Here is a 6000-nt window from a genome sequence, read left to right on the forward strand (position 1 = left end):
TTCATGCAGCCTTGCCCTTCGCTGCTGATTGGCAGAGAGGGCTGCCTTTTACATGGTCCTGTCTGTTGCTGATGATTGGTAGAGAAGGGTGGGCCATCTTGGCTGCTCACCTTCATGCCAGCAGCTTCCCTCCCCCACCCCCAACCCCGGCAGACACTCCCCAGTGGGGTGCAAGACCAGGCTGCAGTGGAGAGCCAGCATTTTATTTTGAGTAAGTTTTTTTTGTTTGTTTGTTTGATTATTTCCCCCCCTGGTGATTCTGCACAAAATCTCAGGAAATACTAGTTTTTGTGGTGATCATAGAACTGCCTTTTTGTGGTTTTCACATAAATTACAAAATCACGATTTGACTAGATTCTTATCTATAGGTGAAAGAGCTAATTATGAATCAAGGTGATCTGTTTCAGCCTCTGATCTTGCAGTATAGTGTGTGGGTGCAGATCCTTACTCTCATGAAGCCTTGCTAATGTCAGTGGGCTTCTGCATGGGCTCAGTTGGTCTGTGTATGATCATTGCAGAATAGCTCTTTTGGTTTGATTATACTGTAACCTAAGACCTGTTTACACAATATAAAGGCACCTTCAAGTAGATGTCATTGTAATTTATGGTCACATTAAAACCCATTTATTCTTCCAGTAAAAGAGTCTTAGTAGGAAAATGAGAATCAAATACTGGATGTTAGGAATGTTTCAGAGTAGCGGTCCTGTTAACTTTTGTTCCCAAATGTATCAGTTCCCAGGGCACAGAGAGAAGGATGTTGGGACGTGGGTGCTGTTTGTAGATTTTAAAAAAAAATTGGTATAACACTAAACATAAGGTGTGTGAAACATTTACAACAAAACTCAAAATCTTTGAAATCTGACCATATTCAGATTTCACTCAGGACCTGAAACTGCTGTGTTTATAATGAAAATGTTCTGCATTATTTTAATGGGCCCATTTTCAAGTGGAATTGTTTTCACTGTGAAAGTATGCAGAATGTCATGCTTTTGTAGCAATATTATTGTTTTTGCAAAATGTCATGCAAATGGAAATTGTCAGGGTACAAAAATAGAATTTTGGAAAACTTCCCAAAAAGTGTCAGGATAAATATTCTGCCTCTTTATATAGCCATAGTCAAAATACAATTCACTAGTTGTAGTGAACCCAAATGATGCCAGACCCCAGTTATAGGGCTGATTTCTATCATCCTTATTTACAGCTAAATTACAGGGTGTGGTGACAGAGTGATTAAGGTGTCTTGCTGTGGTTTGAGATGTAACTTTAAACCTCACTCTTGATATGTGCCAAAGCTGCCCCCATAAATGGGCACATTGTCATTCAGATGTGGGGGTCAGATATAGCCAGATAGGATATTAGCCCAATAGCTCCCTACTATACAATACAAACTGCTTACAGAAACAAAAGTGCTTTAACCATGATGGGCTATTTAGGCTCAAGCACATCTTGATTTATATATTTGAGTTTCCTGGGGTGGATTCTAACTGACTAAAAACCATGTCAAATGGGAGTTTGGCTATTCTTTTAAATAGTGCCAATGTTTTATGCATTGAATTTAAAAGGTTTACTCCTAGAGTAAGGACCTACTTTGTACAGGTAAAGGGTGTCAGAATTGGGCCTAATGGGAAACATGTACTGACTGGCTATGTTTTTTCATGCTATGGAGAATAGCAGGCTTCTAGGACTCTCTCTTTGAGTACCATAACAGGCATTTGGGTAGTTTCTTTAGAACTGGCATTTTAGCCTTTGTAGATAAAAATCAAGCTTCTGTTTCCTAGAAAGTGGGGCCTGAACACTTGATTCTCTTGAGCCTTTCTTATCCAGCTGTGAGAGACACTTGCAGCTGACAGTGTAGACACAGCAGCTACCCTTTGAACAGCAATAGTAGGAGCGTCAGAGACAGGAGCAGATAATTGAGAGACCCAGGAGGCTGGACTGAAGTACTGTTAGTCATTTGGGGCCAGATTTTGAAAAGTAACAAGCACTTGAAACTCTTTAAGTATCACTGAAGTCATATTGGGAACAGTTCCTGGACAAGCACCAAGAATCCCGAGCATTTAGTCAAAGAAAATCCCTGTTACCTTGCAAGTAACTTGCAGCTATAAATGTAAAATGCAGTCTGGATTAGCTCATTGTAGCAACTTAATGCTGTGTCCTGTGGTTACATAGAGGAACATTTTATCCATTCCCTTGCTGTATACATTCCAGGAAATATATATATTTATTTTATTTATTTATGGAAATTACTGTGGTGCTCATCATCATAGTATCATTTTATTACACTCTGAGTCTTCATACCTTTAATGGGAAAGAAGGGATGTTTGCTATTTGCATTATTCAAATTTTGCAAGTGAAAGCATGCTTATTGAAACTTGCCATGTGTCTAAATTGTAACTAATTAAATCAGTTGATTTTTCTTTACAATAAATTCCACTACTGTGCGGTAATTGTTGCCTAGTTTCTGAAGAGAAATGAAACAATGACCAATTTTTCACATTTCTTCAGTATGCTGAGGATTAAACATGAAACTACACTGAAATAGAGTTCTGCTAAACAGTGTGTTCCTAATTTGTAATGGTGCATATTTTTCAGAGTTTATTTTGGATGAATGAGCTCATGGTGGGGCATACAGCTGGTTGGAAAATATTTTCCCCAACACAGTAAATTGTGAAGAAAATGAAAACAATTATATAGCTGTCAATTTTCCACAGAAAGTTTCTAACAAAATAAAAATGACATGGGGTGGGGGGTGGGGGGTAGGGCAGAGGGGAAGGGAACATATGAAAAACCAAACCAAACCCAAAACTCATTAGCTGGAGACTCTTGGCTGAAAACCATAATTTTCCATTAGAAATGCTACCATATTGGCACTTGTCCACATTCATCTTCTGAGTTCCCCTGTGATGCACCACCATCTTCCTTCTTGCCAAGATAATGTAGTGTTTTCTAGGAGTCCCTGGCTACAGTGCATCATACAGACAAGTGGATGAACCTGGCCTAGAGAGTAAGAACTTAAGGTATCCGGACTTCAAATGCCAAGTGAGAATGTAATGTAATTTTTTAATAGAAATTGCTGCATTTTCTCTTACCGCACACGCCCAGTGCAGAAGGGACCAGAACCCAAGGCTGCCCTCTCTCAGAGAAGTGCCCTTCTCACTGGGCTTCAGTCACATTGCCTCTTGCTTGTTTCATGGACTGGGCCAAGTCACCTACTTCCTTGGCAAGTGCTACAACCATTAGGTTATTGGAAAAAATGTGAGCACCACCACCAGCCATATTCAAGAGTGAATACAGGGTGCTGTGTGCTATATTACAGTCAATGGTACTTTCATGTAGGTACCACTTTTCAAATATAATATACTCGGAAGAGAAGGGAGGAACCTATTGCATATCTCTGAGTTAGATGCCTACACTCTGAGCAGGAGCTGAGGTTCAGATATAGTTCTGTGCCCCTAGGTTTTCCTATTGGCTTCCTGTAAATGTCTATTGGCTTAGGGCCTAGGCAGGGTCAGACACAGGCATGAGCAAACTGGGCAGCTGCCTGAGGCCCTGCAGAAGTGGGGCCTGGAAATGGTAATTTAAAAATTATTATTATCATTATCTCTGGCAAAGGGGGGCCTGATACTAAAAGTTTGCCTGGGGCCGCCAGGAGTCTAGGTACAGTGTTGTAGTTAGCTGCTTTGGACCAGCCTGGAAAATCACCTTGTTCTACAAATTCATTATATAGAGATCATAGGAACCTAATTCTATCATTTTGGATTGCTGTTTTGGAACACAACACATATATTTGCAACCTGTAAGGGAAGTGACACAGGTCATTGTTTCAGATGTGGCTTTTGGTCAAGTCACTCTTTCTGTTCCAGTTTCCCCATATTTAAAAAGGGGGTAGTACTCTCTACCCACTTGTGAAGATCAGTTAAAATCTGCAAAGAACTCAACATACCTAAAGAGCTGTGTAAGGACTAAAAGTTGTTGTCATCTTCAGGGGGCCACAGTCATATGTTGTCTACACAAATCTACTCATTTCAGTTGAGATACACTTGGATGCTTGTTTATAGAAATATTCTGCTTTTAGTTTTAGGTACAGTTACCTATTTCAGTGAATGCCATTGGGTACAAACTTAAGAGACTGAAACATTTATGGAAATGCTGAATTGTTACAATATAGGCAGAAGTAATGGAGCTTACTTGATATGCCACGACACTTTTTGTAGTTCTACACCGTTTTTAGAAACATCCTTACTATCGCCCAGAAGGGGCATGCCTGTGTGTGGAAGGGATATGTATGGAGAGTTTATTAGCTATAGAATTGCCTTACTTGTGATTTAAAATTCACAAAGCAAATCCGGACAGTATGTCATGCACAGCACTGAAAACAGATGTAAGGCATAGCTTGGTTATATAACATTGATTAAAAATGTCAAACTTGCATGCTTCAGGTTTAGTGTCTTAGATCCATGGTTAGATCTTTAAGTAACTTGATTTTCAAGGATGCTAAGCACCAACAACTCTTGGGACTTCAAGAGGGATTGCAGGTACTCTGCATTTTTGAAAACAGTGAGATGCTACTGCGCTGCAGTTACTGTGCATTTATTTAGTACTTGTATAATCATGTACTAAATAAATGTGCAGTAACCAGAATTACTGTGCAGTAGCACCAGCGAACACCTTTTTAGTGGCGTTGCTGCGCAGTAGCCTGATAATACTATGAAGTAGTGTATTAGCGCTGTTTCTGCTGTGACTCTCTAGTGTGCAGTATTATTTGGCTACTGCACTGTTGCTGTTTTGAGTAGATGCACCCAATATTACTGATGTAATGAACAATAAAATCACCTTACTGAAGAGAACAAGGTCCCTGAGTGAACTCAGCCCTGGCAGCTGTGTTGGACAGCATGGCCCCTCAGAGATCACATGACAAGCAAATGAAGCCCTCTCGAGGCAACCGTTTTGGAAAGGGGAAAATGGTTCCCCAGAGATCGTCTGACATGGGCAGATGAAGTCCAGTCTGGAGGGAGTCATCTTGGGAAAGGGAGAGCCATTGGAGAAGCCTGGGAAAGCTCTCAGCTGGGGATTGGCGGAGAGGGTTGATTATATAAAGAGAGGTAGGTCTCCCAGGAGGGGGAGAGGAACAGATGCTGTAGGCAGGAGGCAGAGGGAGAGTTTCGGCATAGCATCCCATCCCCAGAGCTGCTGGAGCCTGAGGAAAGCATGGGCTATGCTGTGGGCTGGAGGTTTAGGAAGCCCAGCCGCAGTGCTTTGTTTGCTCCTTTCTCCCTAGGACCGCTACTCGGAAGAGCATCTGGCCCTCCTGGAGACCTCCCAGTGAGGAGGGCTGTTCTCCAAGACCCCTGTGTGGCATGAGGGGCACTACGAGGAGGGTGTGATGGGAGAGAGTGATCCAGTTCACCGTGAGCTCTTGGTGGGAGGCAGAGCTAGGGGACGATAGCCCTCCTCACATAGGGCAGGGCCCCTATGAGAGAGAGCTAAGACCCGAGGAAGGGGAGGGATTTTGACTATCTGGCAAGCGGGTGTGTGCGGGTATTGGCAGGGGATTGCCAGGATTGCAGCCCTGTGCATTAGGGGATGTGGGCCCGGGCAGGGTAAGCTGTCTTACAGGAATTTCGGTGAGGGAGCACCTGCCTGCAGTACAGCAACCCCTGGGGCATGCCTTGTGAGATCCTTACAGCAAGGACCTGCCCACATTTCCCGCAGGAGGGCCCTGTAAGCATTTCCGCCTTCCTCAGTACCCGGTCCAGGCTACCTGTGTACACGTCATCCAAGGCCATCATCATGTACAACATTATTAATTGAGGGTGTGAATAATTTTCTGACAGTTTATTAGTTGAGTATCCTCTTCTTTAACCTTCTGTAAATAAAGTGTATGTAGTTGTTGTGGCGGGTGCAGAGATCCCACCTCAGGAACACAACTGGGTATTCGTATCCCTCTGCTGTTTCCACTATGTGAGGCGGGCCAGTAGGGGGTGCTCCTGCGTTGAGCCG

Source organism: Gavialis gangeticus, unplaced genomic scaffold (assembly GCF_001723915.1).
Source record: "Gavialis gangeticus isolate Ggan-Ray unplaced genomic scaffold, GavGan_comp1, whole genome shotgun sequence".
NCBI classification, from domain to species: domain Eukaryota; kingdom Metazoa; phylum Chordata; order Crocodylia; family Gavialidae; genus Gavialis; species Gavialis gangeticus.